Source organism: Globicephala melas, chromosome 2 (genome assembly GCF_963455315.2).
Source record: "Globicephala melas chromosome 2, mGloMel1.2, whole genome shotgun sequence".
Classification (NCBI taxonomy): domain Eukaryota; kingdom Metazoa; phylum Chordata; class Mammalia; order Artiodactyla; family Delphinidae; genus Globicephala; species Globicephala melas.
This window is the reverse complement of record NC_083315.2, coordinates 41,129,132-41,145,872: the sequence shown is the minus strand read 5'-3', so window position 1 is coordinate 41,145,872 and position 16,741 is coordinate 41,129,132. Positions and strand designations below refer to the sequence as shown.

The following is a 16,741-nucleotide window of genomic DNA, read 5'->3' as shown; positions in this document are numbered from 1 at the left end:
GGGAACGTGGTCCCAGCAGACCCCGAGGGGCAGGCAAACGCCTCGGTGCCTTCTCCACGCGCTCCAGCCTTTTTACTCAACGCACACGAATGTTAGGCACACTCGAGGAAGGGCAGCCACTTTAGCTCCTGTGAGTGATAGCCAGGTCTCAGGCTGCCAGCAGCCTCTGGTCAACGGGGAGCCAGAGCTGTTATTCCGAGTTGATAGATGCTATGGGGATGGATGCCAGCTCTGCCGGAGTGGGCGGGCCACTTCTAGAGGAAGGGTCTGGGTGGTGCACTGCCCTGGCCTTTCCCAGGCAACAGGCTCTGCCTTCCCAGAAAAGGCAGAGGACAGGGGTAAGGGCTCAAGGCCTGTGAAACTCTGCTGTAGGAAGAAGCAACACCTGCTGCAAAGAATCAACAGGGAATTCTGGTTGGGAAGGGAGCCACATGGAGCACATGACTACCATGTATCCATACTGTGCTGGGCATCTTACATGGAAGATTTCATCCTCACAACCAAGCCTGACAAGGTTATGACTCTAATGTTTTAATCAAGATGGGCTAGCTTGTGCTGCAGCAACAAACACCCCCGAATCTCGGTGGCTTTGGGGACAGAGACATCTCGCTCTTATGCTACATGCGCTGTGGGTTAGTTGGTGGTTGAGGGGGGAGGGGAGGAGAGAGTACTCTTCTCATCACTGTCACTCCCAGGGACCCAGATGACAGAGTAGTCACCATGTCACCAGTCACCATGCCAATGGGAAAATAGAGAACGCTCTGGAAAGTGGCACTGCCAATTCGGTGCTTGGCCTTAGAAAGACGCACATCACTTCTGTCCCCATCTCATTAGCTAAAACGAGTCACGTAGCTTCGTTCACCGGGACAGCACCAGAGGTGCAAGCCTGCCATATGCCCTATTAGTTTTGTAATTTACAGATAAGAAAACAGCAGCTCAGAGATGAATGGTAATGACAACAGTACTACTACCAATAAGTCATAGTGACTGAGCACTTACTATGTACTAGGCACTGGTCTGAGTGCTTTTTTCAGGCTGGGACACCAGGCAGGGATATGTGGGAATGACTCCCTGTAATGACTGCCCAGCCATAGGCCCAGCCCAGCAGATGCAGCCACGGATGGTTGGCGCCCCCTTTTCTGCCCAGGACCACCTCTTCTGAGTGTGAGCTCCACGAACCAAGTGAGATAGGCCAACAGGCACACCCAGGAGCTCAGTCATTTTTACTGAGAAGAGAACACAAAGGTGAGGGCAAGACACAAAAGACGACAAATCCCCAGGAATCACAGCCCCGACACAGACGTCCTCACGGGGGCTGAGGGGGTCAGGAGGTGGTGGGCAGAAACACTGTCCTAAGGAGGCAAAAACTGGTTCTTGGAAGACAGAAAAAAATCTTACTTGTTTTAGGTACAAAGCACAGACATACATACAGACAGACTTATAGCGTATCTGGTATTAAAATTTATGGCGGGGAAGGGGGTTGAGTGCAATTAGGAATAAAAGGTCCAAAAAGGTTTGTGGGGGGAAGTGATAAGGTTGAGAGGCACTGCAAACACAATGACTATTTTCACTTTGGCTTATTATTTTCTGCTTTTATCCCAAAACAAACATTTTACATTGTTGCAACTACAGAACACACTTTCACATTGTTTTCACCATTCACAGAGTTTGCATGCTCCTATCCTTCATTCACCACTGAACACAGATTGATCAGGGGTCTCCTGCATGCAGACACTGGGATGAACCGGTTGGTTTATCCCAGCGTCTTTGGGGTTGTCAGCTGTAATTTTTAATGTCTGTGAAGTATATAAGCACCATGACTTACTAATTCATTCATCCACAGTTTTGCATTTGTATCCAATGAACAAATAACGTCTTTGCTGTGGTGTATTATGAATCACTGTATTCTCTTGAGATAAAAATCTCTGGAGAAGAATTACAGATGTGTGACGTCATACTGTCATAGAAGCTCTGGTTACCATGCTTAACGAAACCACCGCTGCAACAAAGAGGCTTCTTTCAGCTAAGGGAGGAGTGGCTCAGATGCCTCCAAATTCGGCAGGGAAGGGCCCAGAGAAGCTGCCACCTGGCTTCCACTGCCGCATCCTGCTGCCCCTCAGCTCAGTGGGGCCGCCTGGACTGTCTCTGGCCCCCGAGGCTGGGGGTCTGCAAGCCCAGCTATTGCTGCAGACGGGAGTGGGGCCAATGAAATGGACATCCCTGGTCTAACCACAGAGGAGACAAAGCACTTGGTGCTCAGGTTCGCCCATCTGTTGAGATCACTTGTTTCCTTTCATTTATCCAGAGCGAGACAGAGAGAAACAAGCAGGGGCAGAGAACAGCCCCCATACAAAGCAAACACCGCCTCCTGGTCCTGGGTTCCTCCCTCTTCAGCAGGACTGGCCGGGCCCCTGGCAAACAGAGGGAGGCTGGGGGCCTGGAGGGAGGCTGTCTCTCTTCCTGTCTGGTCCCCTGAAAGAGTCACAGAGGCCCACAGATGGAGTCATTAAAAGCACTGTGGCCTAGATATCACTTTCAGTGAGCCACCTGGAGTGACAGCCTGGGAGGAAAATGCACACGCAGAACAGGACAGAAGGAAAAAAAAAAAAAAAGTCAAGCACCAGCTACTTGTTCGTGGATTTCTTTCTCCCTGTGCTCTAGAAGCTTCGTTCTACTCCAGGCTGCCAGGGCTGCTGTCGAACCAGAATGGGAATGTGCCTCAATTGCTAAAGCCCAAGACACAGCTCTGTTTCTCCCCTCCCATGGAGAGGGAGGAGGGCAGGGGAGTGTAGCTGGAGAGCACTTTGGTAAGATCTTTCAAAATGACAAAAGCCCTCTGCCCCAGCCTCTCCACGCCCAGGAATCCTGCCCTCCATCACACTTGCACGCTCTTGGCTGCAAGCAAAAGGCTGGAAACAGGCTCAATGTTCACAGGCAAGAGGCCCAGTTAAAGAAATGGTGGTTCATTCATACAATGGAGTACTACAGAACTATATATATAAAAAAATAAGCAACTGGCTTTCTCTGCTAAAATGAGAAGTGCTATGAATAGGATGCCATCTCTTACATCTGTTAAAAACCGACTACCTAGTCATACACATAGACACGTAATACACACACACATGCACCTGCTGGGGTTGCAGACTGTCTCTGGTAGGTTGGGTGAGAAATGGGTTGATAGCTACCACTGGAGAGGAGGGTGGGGAGGCTGTCCCCACCGCACACACCCCTGAACCTGCCGGACACTGTGCCAGATGCAGGGTCACTTTTTTGGTTTTGGTTGGGGGGGGGGGTCGTGCCACACAGCATGTGGGATCTTAGTTCCCTAGCCAGGGGTCGAACCTGGACTACCAGAGAAGTCCCAGAGTCACTTTTTTTCGAACCTGGCTGTGAACGAGCTTTTGCATCAGGCCCTGTACGTGCCTTCTTTCATTTCATCCTTACGGCACCTCTTTGAGGCGTCACGGTCCCTATTGTACAGGTGGGCAAACTGAGGCTCAGAGAAGGTAAGAAACGCGCACACATCCTCAGTGTTCAAAGCTGTTTTGCTCCAAAGTCCCTGCTCGAAAGGCATAACATGGGCTGTTTAGAAAGAACCACCTTCCTGGCTGCAAACACCGTGTGTGCCTGAACAGGAGATGCTGTTTTTAATGAAAAACACTTGATTTCCCAAGTGCCTCGCTGCCACTTAGCAAACCTGAGTCTGCCTTCCTGGGCCTCAGGAAAGGAGGAAGGGTGTGGAAGTGTGCCTCCCCGCCTGCCAGGCCCCGTGCCACCCTGAAGAGCTCGCACTACGTCCAACGGCTCGTAACTTGAGGACACAGACCAGGCCTGCATTACAAGCGCTCTCTCAGGCGCCTGCCTTCCTCCCTGCCTGGGGAACAGGGACGTCGGTCTGGTACCTCCCTGCTTGCTGGCACTGCCACCTCTATACTGCGAGGCCTGTGCTGGGTATTCAAATGCTCAGTGCCTCGGTTTCCACATTTGTAAAATGGACGTGAAAATAATCACACCAACCTCGCAGGATTGCCAAGGGACTAAAAGGGGAAAAACAGATGAACAGAGCTGGGTTCAGGGCCCACACCCAGGCCCCAGCTTGCAAGGGCTTTGCCTAGCACACCTGTTCTCAAATGGTTTGGTCTCAGGATCTTTTTACAATCTGAAAATGATTGACGACCCTAAGGGGCTTCTGTTACGTGGTTTAACCTATTGAAATTTATCACAGACAAAATTAAAACTGAGACAAAATTGAAATGTATACTAGTTACCTGAAGAACAATAATAAACTCATTATATGTTAGCATAAGTAACAATAGTTTTTCATAAATCTAGTTTCAAAAAAAAAATTTATTTTATTGAGAATAGTGGCCAGACTCTCTAACTGCTTCTGTATTCAATTTGTTGTAAAATGTCGTGTTTTTTTTTTAATTGAAGTATAGCTGATTTACAATATTGTGTTAGTTTCAGGTGTACAGCAAAGTGATTGTTATATATATACTTTTAGATTACTTTCCATCATAGGTCATTACAAGATCCTGAATACAGTTCCCAGTGCTATACAGTAAATCCTTAATGCTTACCTATTTTATATATAGTAGTGTGTAAGTGTTAATCCCATACTCCTAAACATTATAAAATGTTTTCATTGTGAAGACTAGAAGAAAATCCAGCCTCATACAGACAGGGAGTTGGAAAAGGGAACAGATTTTAAGAGCCTTTACAGATCATTTTGGATATTCCTCTTTGACAAAACACTAAGACTTGTCAAGCACTAGTTTCTTAAAGATTAGCTGCAGTGTGGGTCCTGAGCCCGTGTGGTGCCCTTGTGTACTCCATGACCTGCCCGTCTCCTGGTCTGTCTTGCACTCTGGCTCACTTACACATGCATGATTTAGTAACTTCATGCAATGGTCATCTGGAAAACATTGGGTCACCGGGTAATGCACTTGGAGGGAATGGGTGAAAAAGGCAAATAATATCTGGGTGTTACTATGAAAACAGTTTTGACCCCCGTGGACCGCGAAAAAATCCCAGGGACCGTCCTGGACCACACTGTGAGAACAGTGGGTCAGCAAAACTTCCTCATCCTCCACACATTAACCATGTTTTTTTTAAAAGTACTCGAAAAAGAAACTGCCATGGAAAGTGAAGGGCAGTGAGAGTGGAATCACCTGCCCGGAGGGTCTCGGCCCCTCCCCAGCTTGCATGGACGTGTGGGCACAGGAGCTGGCGCCCTCTGATCCCCGCTGGCCGGCCTCCCCTCGAAGAACCCAGCCTGCTCTGCGCCTCCCTCCATCACCAGATGCTTTCTTCTCGCCACAGGACCCCTCATTTTCCCCCAAATAACAGACCTTGGTGGTTTGCAGAGGGCGCCTGAAACGGCAAACTACAGGGGGCACGCATGGGCTGCTGCCCTTGGGCTTTGCAGTTGATGATTCTTGGTCTCTTGAAATTACATATGTAACGTGTATTTATAGCCAAATACATGGGTGCCCAGAAACTGCAACTCATTCATACATACATTTTTAGCATATCGTTCGGCCACCAAGTTCCATTAAATCCTCCTTCCTGGGTCCCTTGTGTGGCTAGTCCTGCGTCGGAAACAAGGTGAGGACTTCACAGCTGCGGAATGGGCTATGAACAGGCCCTGTCCCCAGTCTCTCCCACTCCAGGCAATCCGGTCATCACTTTTGACCACCATTCTCTCCTGCTCAAAAGCTTCAAGGAGGCTTGGACATCCAAGCCTTGTGCAATCTGGTCCCCAGCCCCTCTCCCCCACCACTCGCTGGGGCACATGCCGGACTTTCCAGCTCTCCCATCCCCACTCCCTCTCTCCATAAGCCCTCTCTTTTCACGCTCACACCCTCCCCTGGACTTGACATCTGTCTGGCATGTACAGGGCCTCATACATAGTAGATACTGAAAAAATTAACCTGACAAGGAATTTCTGAGCACCTACCATGTGCTGGGTCCTGTGCTATGCACCACGAACATGGCAGAGAGTAAAGAGAACATTTTTGTCTTGTCTCCTACAATTAACATTCTAATACCCATTGGCCCTTTGCTGCGGTGCTGTGAGGGTTCTTCTCTAGTCCAGCATTATTTATTCCTTCAGGGCATTGGGTACTCTGCCTTTATTTTTATTTTCAACTCATCGAGGACACTACTCTGTGTCATCTTTGCTGCCTGGAATACATTAGATCGATAATATTGCTGAATGGGAAGTAGATTAACCACAAATACCCACTGGAATAAGAATCAAAAAGATCCACATGAGAGGTCCTCAGTGTCTGCTGTGTTAACCTGCAATATGATTGGTATGTTTCATATTTAAGTATTTTAAATGCTGGATGGGAAAGAGCAACCCTCATCCCTGTCCTACACGGTATTCTGCATATCACAGTAATCAAACTGGAGATGCTGGCCTCGAGCACCCTGAGGGGGTGGTTAGGCACTAAGGTCCTGGTCTCAAATCCCAGCACTGCTGTTTCTACCTGTATGACTGGCCCAAGGTACTTATATTCTCTGAGCCTCAGTTTTACTCATCTGGAAAATGGGGCGGGTGGAATAAGTGTCAATGTGCTATCCTGAGAATTAAATGAGAAGGTCCATGTAAAGAGCCCAGGACAGTGGGACACACAAAATTCACTCTATTCATGAGACCTGCTGTTATCAATACTGTTGCTGTTGTAGCCCCTGTTGGCACAAGCTCTTGGCAGGAAAATTCAAGGATGGCACCCTGATCTCCACCCCTGGTCTTACTCCTGTGACCATGTTACCTACATAGCACAGGGATTTGCAGATATAATTAATGATGTTACTAACTAATCAGGTGGCCTTAAAATAGGGAGATGCTCTGAGTGGGCCTGACTTAATCACATGAGCTCTTTAAAGCAGAGTTTTCTTCAGCTGATTGCAGAAGTTGATATCAGAGATCTGAAGCAGGAAAGGATCTGACACTTCACTGCTGCTTAGAGATGGGGTATCTGGCATGGAATGCAGCAGCCTGTAGGAGCCAAGATCAGCACCTAGCTGCCAGCCAGGGAGGAGAGAGGGACCTCAGTCCTACAACCACCAAGAACCTGATTCTCCCAACAACCTGAATGAGTCTGGAAGCAGATTCTCCCCCAGAGCCTCAGGATAAGAGTCCAGTCCAGCTGGTACTTGACCTTGGACTTGTGACAGCCTAGGCAGAGAACCCAGTTGAGCCAGCCCAGGTTTCTGACCTACAGAACTGTGAGCTAATAAATAGGTATTGTTTAAGCCACTAAGTTAGTGGTGATCCGTTAGGCCACAACAGAAGCTAACGTAAGCCCTGCTTGGCCTCTGGCCATAAGGCATATAAATTAAAAACATATGAGGTGCTTGTCCAAAGGGTTCAGGGATGGCACTTTCTGCATCCTTAATGCTGCATGGGTGATGCTCTAGGGCAGGGTCTGTCTGATCCATCTCTACCTCTAGCACTTAGCAGTGTGGCTATCACACCGTAGGGTCTCAATAATTTCATTTAACAAAATTTCAGCTTCCTGAGCAGTCCGGAACAGAATGGCTTACAGCTCCCCAGATTGGCTTCATAATCTCATGACCAGCCAATCATAACGTGTTCAGGTGCACTAACCTGGACAAATCCCAGCAAAGTCCTCTTTTCTGCCTAGAGGAAAACTATATAGACACTGCAAGCAGTTCACAGGAAGCCACCCAGCACCCAGGGTAGGGATGTGTCCACGTGCAAATGAGTCTTGCTTTACACACCCACCGACACCACCATTGTCCCTGCCTTGGCCTGTGGCAGCCTCCCAGGGATCAGCTGGCCAGCCAAACCCTGACATTTTGCTTGTAATTGTACCTTCCTGTAAAAAGTCCTAGTTGGAGCAGTAAAAATAGCAGCTGCAACTTCCTGCAACACGGACAGACCAGTCGATCCTGGTGCCTGAAACAAAACCTGGCGACTCGACCTCACTCTGACTCCACAAACCCCTGCAGGCTGGGCTGGGGGTGGCAGTGGGGTGGGACCCAGTCTGCCCCTGCCCTCATGGACTGCCCTCGAGCCAGCTCCTGAGTGAGATGCTCCCCTCACTCCCTTCATGAAAAACCCAGCCCTCAGAACCATGGGATGCCTAACAAATGCAAAGATGTGCAAGGTCTCAGCCTTCTCTCCTCCCGCCCACTGGCTGCAGAGGTACAAAGGCAGGATGCCTCCCGACCAAAGCCCTCTGTCCACCTGCTTGTTCGTTCGCTGCTATCACCGCGCCCCCACCGTGTCTGTCCACCTTCCTGTCTGTGGCCTAGTCCCCCCCAGCTCCCCACAGCTGTCCCAACCAGGTCAGGCTGGTGGGGATAACAGAAGCCTCCACCAGGGCTTAGGTCCCAGGCGGCAGCAGGGCAATCGCAGCCAAGTCTGGACGCTGCTCCCCAAGGTGTGGACCCACTGTGTTAGAGCCCACTTGGGGAAGGACAGGAGAGCCTAGCTATATATACCCCAGGCACCTGAATCCCAGCAGTGATGAATTCCTCCGGGGCCCAGCCCGCTCCCTGGCTCCTGCATCATGGGGCCTGAGGCCGCCCAGGGACCACATGGGCCTGGTTTTCCTTGGCCCTGATCCCACCTTTCCTTTATCAATCCCCACAGCTTCCCCTCCTTCTGTCTCCAAATCAAGTACAAGGGCCCTTTTGTCAATCTTTTGCTTATCTTAAAGCCTCCTGTTACAAGAAAACAGACAAGGACCCCCAAAGTAACAAACATGGAAATACACAAAGTTCTAGGAGCCCCAGCCTTTGGTCTCTACCAACAGATAAATGGGGGATCAAGTCTGTGGTGACCAGTGCCCCTTTCTGAGCCTGTCCCTAGACCAGCTAGAGAACCAGCTAGAGAACTTTCTCTGCCCTCCTGGCTCATTTATTTGACTCGGCTGGATGAGGCCCTCCGCATCTCAGGGATGCAAGGCAGACGTCCCACCTAAAGCCAGCCCAGTCCCTCCCCTGGACACACTGGCTGTTTAGAAACACTCACATCCATTCAAATGTTCCAGGCTCCAGACATCTGCCTTTCACTAGTAAAACCCATGATGTCTGCAGAGCTTTTCAGCATAAAATGAACTTTCAGGAATGTTTTCCCATGCCCAAAACGCAGCAGCCTGGCAGGGGGCAGGGCGGGGATTAAAAGGACCTCATTTCACAGATGAGTACACAGGGCAAAGGCTTCGCTGAGTCCCCAGCCGCGGTCAGACCAGCGAGAGGCAGCAGTCGCTAAACCTTGATCCTCTGGGAAAAACAACGATGGATTACAATAAAAAGAGAAAGCCTGAATAAACTGGATCACTTTTTTTTTTTTTTTAAGGAATAATGAGATCCTTTTCCCCCATCACAGTAGCTAAAAGGGAAAATGTGGATAATAACAAGCGTGGTGAGGACGTGGGGAAGTGGGCTCCCAGACACCATCAATGGGAGAGAAAACTGGCTTATTAGTCTTCGCAAACGGCACTTGGTTTTGACAATGAAAATTTAAAGACCAGAAAGACGTATGATCAAGGATGTGCATGACTTCATGGATTGAATGGGGGGAAGAAAAATCAGACACAACCAAAAGGTCTCCTGTTAGGAGACTGTGAGCTGAAAGATGGTGGTCTGGCCGCACCATGGAATACTACACTGCTGTGAAAAGAGAAAGAGATTCACCACACAGTAAGTGATAGACACTGTGGAGTACTGAGTGTGATCCAAATTACATAAGCACAAAATCTGTATATGAAAAGGGGGACAAGAACAGTATGCCCCAAACTGCTGACAGATACCAAGGATGGGGCCACTTTCATACCATGCTCCGTTTCTTATATTGTTTGTTTATAAAGGGAACCTACTGATGTATGATTGAAATTAAAGACAATAAAACAACTTAAAAGGAACATGTTTTCCTTAGGTTCCCTACGCATCAGAAGATTCCAGGATGGAATGGCTGCAGCCTATCTCTGGGTCTCGTCTCAACCCCCTCCCCAGCCCACAATGTTCCCAGCCTGTGTACTTGCTGGGCACCCCCTTCCTCAGATCTTCCCACAGCTGCCTCTTGCCGTGTTGGAGGTCTCGGCTCAAATGTCACCAGCCCAGAGCCCCTTCGTCTAAGCAGATGCCCCACCTTGATCCTTTTCCTCACACCTCCCCGTCTGCTTTCTGCAGCCCAACCGCAGCTCTATTTATTTTATCCATCTGTGGTCTGCCTCCCCCAGTTGAATGGGGGCCCCAGGATGGTGGGGACCTTGCCTTGTTCTCTGCTGCATCGCAGATCCTGGCAGAAAAACAGATGGCAAAAAACATTCGTTGGGCACATTAGGAATTGAGACACAAACGACAGTCCATTTCCTCACGTGTCCAATGGCTCTGGCCACGCCACTCACAGCCTAGCGCTGACCCATAACCACCTGACTACTTGTCTGTCTCCCAGGCCAGAGGCCGAGCTTGCAAGTACAGACCCTCTTTGAACCTGACTTTCCCTTCCCAGTTTCTTGTCCAGGGTGAGCCATTCAGAAGATGCTGAATAAATGTCTGTTGCCTGAATGGAGCTGTACGTCTCGCTCCCTCGGATTTCCAAAGCCGCAAATAATATAGGTGCTCACGGGTTAAGGGACTTGCTGCCCAGGGTCTCGCAAGCCCAGCTGGGATGCAGCAAAACTTGAACTCTGGATGCAGGATGCAATCGCCATGGCTTTCTAGAAAAAGAGCTCCTCCGTCTCTTGGCCCTCACTCCTGACCAGACAGATCTAACCTGGCCAACTGCAAATCTGGCAGGCAGCTCATCCTGGGGTTTGAATGAGCCAAGCCTTTCTTATCTTAATTAGGAAATTAATTCCTTTCAGCCTAGATTGATCTGTGGTCAGCCTCTCCCTGGGGGCCCAACAGGAGCAGGCAGAAAATAAGCAAGTCTGAGTTTGAGTTTTCATCCTATCCCCACATCCTACTCTGACGGGAGGGCGGCTGACAGTCCAAGGTGACTTCCTGGCAGACGGAGGTGGGTGGGGAGCGACAAAGGGGTCCTCCCTTCGGCAGCCGCCGACACAGTTCTCCCAGGGCCCTGCTCAGCCCCCGCCTACCGCCTCCTCGCAGGAGGAGCCATCAGACTGGTCTTGCAGGCGCCTCCTTGGCAAAGTGCTGCGTGCAGAAGGCAGGGAGCCTGGCGTCCTCCTCTGTCCCCCTGGGCTCCCTCAAGATCCCTCTTGCCCCCTAGGAAGTCTTTGTCCGTCTCTCCTTTCAGAGGTGGCCCTAGGCTCTATGCCCAGGGGACACTCCGCAGGTGAGGTCTCACCCCATCTATTCCAGGCTGGGTGGGGGGTGTCAATTTAAGTGCTCCCACACCTGCTGCCCTTCACACCTGGGCCCCAAACTCCAAGGCAGTGGACAGAGGCAGGGGAGTTACTGGGAGTTACTGGGAAAGTCTGACTCAGTTTCCACTCACCAAGAAAGGAAAGGAAATGGGGCGCCTGCCTACTACACCACTTTCATTCTACAGGTGGAAAAATGAGGGCCCAGAGACAGAAGGTGACCTGCCCAAAGGCCAACAGCACCCATCAGAGGCGGAGCTGGAGCTAGGACGCCAGATTCCTGCCTTCTAATTCAGCCCCTCTGCACTCTACCGGCCACCTCTCCCTCTTCCTGCCCAAGTGAGCTATGCAAGTAACTCAAGCCTTATAAAACTACTTAATACCAGAGGACACAAGACCTTTTGAGATTTTACACCAAGACATTTAGTAGAAGCATTGTACCGAAGAACATCCACCCATTTTACAGAAGAGCAAATCGAGGCCCATGGAGGTAAGGGGACCTACAGGAAGTCGTACAGCAGGTAGGGGCAGAGCAGGACTCCCAGACCCCCACTTAAGTGCTCTTTCTGCTGACACGGTCCAGGTGTGAGGGTCCCATCTGTGGGATAGCTGGTGAAGAGGTGCAGCTGGCCTTGGGCCTCAGTCACGCTGAAACAAGGTGGGGCCCAGAGAGCCTCATCTAAACTCTGTCCCAGAGGTGCAGGAGACCATCGTTGGGGGAGGGAATGGCTTGGGAGATTTTTATGTATTTGCAGAAAATACAGTGAAATTTCTCAACTAAGCTGAATTTCTGAGACCACAGAGCTGGCACTTTTAAAAACAGGTTAGTGAGCCACACACGCCTACCATTTTTCATCCAAAAGGTCACTGACAGGGCTGGGAAGGAAAGGTTTAGCAGTAAGAAAGAATAGCGTCTACTGGCACTAGAGGGAGGGGGCAGGGTGGGTGCAGGTGGCTGGGACCCCAGGAGAGGGCTGACCACAGACACATAAGCAACATCTGAACCCGAGTCCAGTTCAAAGAGCCCATGCTCTTCCCCCCATCCCCCAACCTGGTGCTGAAGAGACTTAATAACAGGGAACCCTCCCATCCCTGAGCCCTCTCTCTGCCCTCCATCCCACAATCCCCCCTCCATGCTCCTAACAGCTAAGGGAACTGGAGTAAGTCTGGCAAGGTGAGTGCCTGAAGATGACAGGTATCAGCGTTAGCTACATATTAGATTGGGGTGGGAGCAGTGCTGATCAGGGGCCAGATGGTCTAGGAAAGGGGGTGGAACCTACAGGGTACGCTGGGCTGACTTCCATCACCTGGGGACAGACCCAGATTCCTAAGGGAAAAGGCCTGCTGGGATGCTGTGAGTAAAAGCTGTGGATGCATACACTCTCCCCACCCCCCACCCCCAGCTGTCCCAACTAAGTGTTTTCTGGCTGGGAAAATGCTTCAACAGCCCTGGTTGCCTAAGGCAATTCAATTATGACATTTACCACATCAGATGAAAAGGAGCATCTCAATCAGCCAATTCATAAAAGGAGCATCTCAATCAGCCAATTCATTTGTGTCTGGCCACTCTGTTTTCTTGTGCCAGCTCTGCTAGCGCCCTCCGTTTTCAGGCCACACCCACGCTGAGGGCTGGTACCGTGGCACTAAGGGCTCAGGCGATGGGTTGGTGTTTGGGGCTGGTGGGGTGGGGTCTCCCATGATCCCCTGAGCAGATCTGCTGTATCCAGAAGCCACCCATCTTCCTGGGGGACTCCTGGGCCAGACCACCACAGTCCCAGGTGAACCTTTCCATCACCTCCCACGTGCATGCTCTCTGCCCTCAACCTGCACCTGCCTGGAGGCTGGCAATGAAGTGGCCTCTGGGAGAAGTGTGAGTGGGTGGGGGGAGGTGGTAGCCCACCACATGCCTTTCTCATCTTTACTTAATCAAGGCATCATCTCTCCAGGAAGCCTTCACCACCCGCGCACCTCCTGTGTCCCCTCAGCTCCCCTTGCTGCCTTTGTTACTGGGGTACTGTGCGCACCTCGATGTGTCAGGGCCTCTAAGCCACACGCATGCCAGCACACCTGGTCCAGGAGCTCCCCGAAGGCAGGGTCCCAATCAAGCCCCTTCAAACCATGAATCAATTAATCGGTTAACGAATGAATGAACAAACCACCACTCCCTTTGACCACCCCACCCCCCAACCGTGCATCACGGTAATAGATGGGAAGAACCAAGCCTGCTTTCGCTGCAGACCAGGAGGTCCAAGGCCCGGGTAATCGTCCTCTTTCTTCCTGCTCTCCTCTCCCACACTGAGCGCCCACAGGTTTAAGATGCTATTAAGGGGCATCAGGCTGCAGAAGCCACCTCTGAGGTGGAGCGTGCCAGTCGCCCGCGGCTCCTCTCTCTGCACCACATACATAAATCCGGCTGCAGCCTGAGCCCCGGGAGGAAGGTCTCTACCATTTCTCTCTACCTTCCTTTGAGTAACCTGCATGGAGTCACTTCCTGACAAAGGGAATGGCTCAAGACGGAGATAGCTGCCGGGCACAGAAGACTGATTCCATCATCCTCCAAAGGCACGGCTTGGGGACTCAAGGACCCCGTGTTAGAAGGACACCAAACCTGCCCCCGGTGGGGTGGACCTTGGGTCCTACTCCTCCCCAGTCCCCAAATGCAAGCCTTCACCAACACCCCCTTAGCAATACTAACAGCACACCTGGGCTCAAAGAGCATCGGTCCCACCTGTGAATGGGCAGACTGAGGCCCAGGGTCCCAAAGGGCCTGAACCAAGTCAGAGTCACCAGAGTCTGGCCTGTGATCAGACTATGGGGTTCCTGCCTCCTCTCCCCCTGGCAACTTCCCTCCCTCAGTCACGCCGCCAGAACCAGAGTGAAACTAAAAGGCCCAGACACCTGGCCTTCTCTGCCCTGACTCACCAGGGAGGGCCAAAGCTCAGGGAGCCTTCCCCCTGCCCAAAGCAACCCAGCAGGACCAAGAGTGGCTGCGTTAAACCTGCGGGGGACCTGGGTCGGCCCCCACCCCACCCCCTTTGTTAAGATCTCTATAAAGATTTCTCTGCTCAAAGACAGTGGAAATGAACTTTGGGCTCTTTGAAGCACCAGCACAAAAATGTCTGGTGCCCCTGGGGGCACAGAGTCCCAACCAGAAAGCTTCTCAAGCAACCACGAGGGAGAAAAGGAGTAGGGGGCGTGCCCAAGTGCTGCGGGGTCCCGGAGCCAGGGCAAGATGGGGTGAACAGGACAGCCAGGGCCAGAGAAGGCTTGCTCTGGACCTGCTAGGGTGGCGGCCACCCTGGGGGGCAGGTAGGCAGGGCTTAGGACGGGTGACAATTCCTCTGCTGCTCCACAGCTCTCTAAACAGAGACAAGGGGCCCTGTCAGGTGGGACGTAAACGGCCGGGGCACAGGAGACTCCGGGCCGGGCTCGCGTGGACGACCTTTCCCTTGGTTAAAACCCTCGGCCCTCGCTCTGCACGAGGCAGGCAGCCATCTGGCCCTCGGCGTCAAGTGCGCGGGGACTTCATCCGGCCCGCGGCGCAAAGCCGGACTGCTCACATCCTCAAAGACAGGCAGCCTCCACTTTCCAGGATCGATAGTAATTTTTTAAAAAGAGAGTCTGCGGACTCAATGAATCAAGCACTCCCAGGGGAAAGAGTTGCAGCTCCTGCGCGCAACATCCATTTGCAAAACAATTCATTCTCTCGCTCAGAGCTTTCAGCAAATACCCTCGCCGGGTCCCCCGGCACTCGCGAGGAGGGAGGAACGGGGTTGGGGAGGAGACGGCTCTCTACAGACCTCCACTCCCCACCATTGTCCCCGACTCCAGCCCTCCGAGACCCCGAGGTGGCCGAGGCGGTTCCAGACACTCGAGCCCCGCTGTGCTGCTCGCGGGGCACACGGTCCCGCGAGGCTCCCTCTGCCGGGGGCTCCCACGGCGGGGCGCGCAGGACCCGGCGCTCCCGATCCCGGCCCGGGGTGAGGGGTGGTGACAAGTGCCAAAGCCGGCGGCCGGGCGCGCGGCTAGACCGGCCCGAGGACGGCGCCCCCAGCCCAGCCCGGGTACTCACCACTCGGGGCGTCGCCACCCGCCGCGCTCAGAGGCCCCTAGCCGCCCGCGCGAGGCTCCGCAGCCCTCGCCGCCGCTGCTCCCCTCCCCCAGCTCGCCAAAGCCGCTGAGCGCGTTGCTACTGAGGTACAGCCGGGGCGCCGCCAACAAACTAGTTTCTCCGGCCTTCCCGGCCCGAAGCCAATCAGAGGCGGCGCCTCTGTGACGGATGGGCATCCGAACCCGTAGTTAAGCCAGCAAGAGGAGAAAGGGGTGGGCGCTGGGCTTCCCCAGCACCGCGAGTGGGGGGGGGCAGGGAGAGAAAAAGGACTTCGACCAGATTCTTAAAGGGGCAGGCCCCTGCCCGCCCCCGCGGCCGAAGTTTGCGAACAAAACCCGACTGTGTTCCAGAGCTTTCCGAAGGAGGGAGCTCTGTAGATTGCAAACGCGTCTTCTGTACCTGGTCTGCGGAGACACACCTTTCACCTAGTTGTGAAAGTGTTAAGGAAACCGTTTCTTTTTATTTGGAGCTCGTTTCAGTGTTTGGGATTTTCTTCAGCCACTGAACCCCATCTGTGCTTGGAATATGTATTTAGCTCTCCTACCAGTGTCATTTCTCACTAAGTTCCTTTGTAAGCCGACCTTCAAATATTCATTCATTCATTCATCCATTCATTAATTCACTCCACAAACATTTGCTGGATGCCTGAGCGATGGGCTAGTCTCAGAGTGGGGAAAATTATCTATAATTTCTCCTTCTTGCTTTCTGAGTTTGCATCTCATTCCACCACTTCAGGTTGCTGTATATCTAACTTCATCTGTAAGGTGGCAGGTAAAAAGTCCTCATCGGATTATCTGAGGGATTAAAGGAGACAAACTCCTGTGACAAAGTAAGTGTGCAACAAATGTCCTTTCTTTCCTCCCTCCCGCTGAAAATGGATAATTCAGGTAGGATACAAAAAGGATGCAAAAAGCCCTGGTAAAGTACAGAAAATGATAAGTGTTGTAAGAGCCAAGCATGGGGCAGGGAGAATTCCCAGGAAGCACAGTTCACACTGATGGGAGGTGCAAGGAAGTTTATTGGGGAGGTGATTCGACTGCCCAAAAGATTTGGATGAGGTGTAGGATTTTGACTGGTGGAAACTGGAAAGGAGAGCCCATGGGTAGGAAGCTGTTTAGATTGGACAGAAGAGATTCCAGGCTTAAAAGTCTGTAAGATGACAGGGAAGACACTAGGCATTTTGGGGAGAAACAGCATGGTACAGAGGAAAGGGTTTGAATCCCAGCTCTACCCTCAAGAGCTGTTTAGGACTGGAGGCAGAGTGCTCAGGCTCTCTGGGTGTTGGATTCTTACTGGTGAAAGGAAGATTCTAGAACCTATT

The 16,741-nt window shown here is 51.8% G+C and overlaps 1 protein-coding gene across 3 annotated transcripts in view; it reads right to left on the bottom strand.

The window, feature by feature from the left end:
* The window catches only part of KLHL25 (kelch like family member 25), a 57,803-nt gene extending 42,262 nt beyond the window's left edge, over nucleotides 1–15,541 (bottom strand). The window contains exon 1 of one of the 3 annotated variants that reach the window (XM_060293882.1): nucleotides 15,382–15,541. The gene's annotated coding sequence lies outside the window, so the exon portion shown is untranslated. The remainder of the gene's footprint in view (nucleotides 1–15,381) is intronic. The other 2 variants (XM_030873208.2, XM_030873209.3) reach the window with 2 other exon arrangements.
* Nucleotides 15,542–16,741: the final 1,200 nt, after the last annotated feature.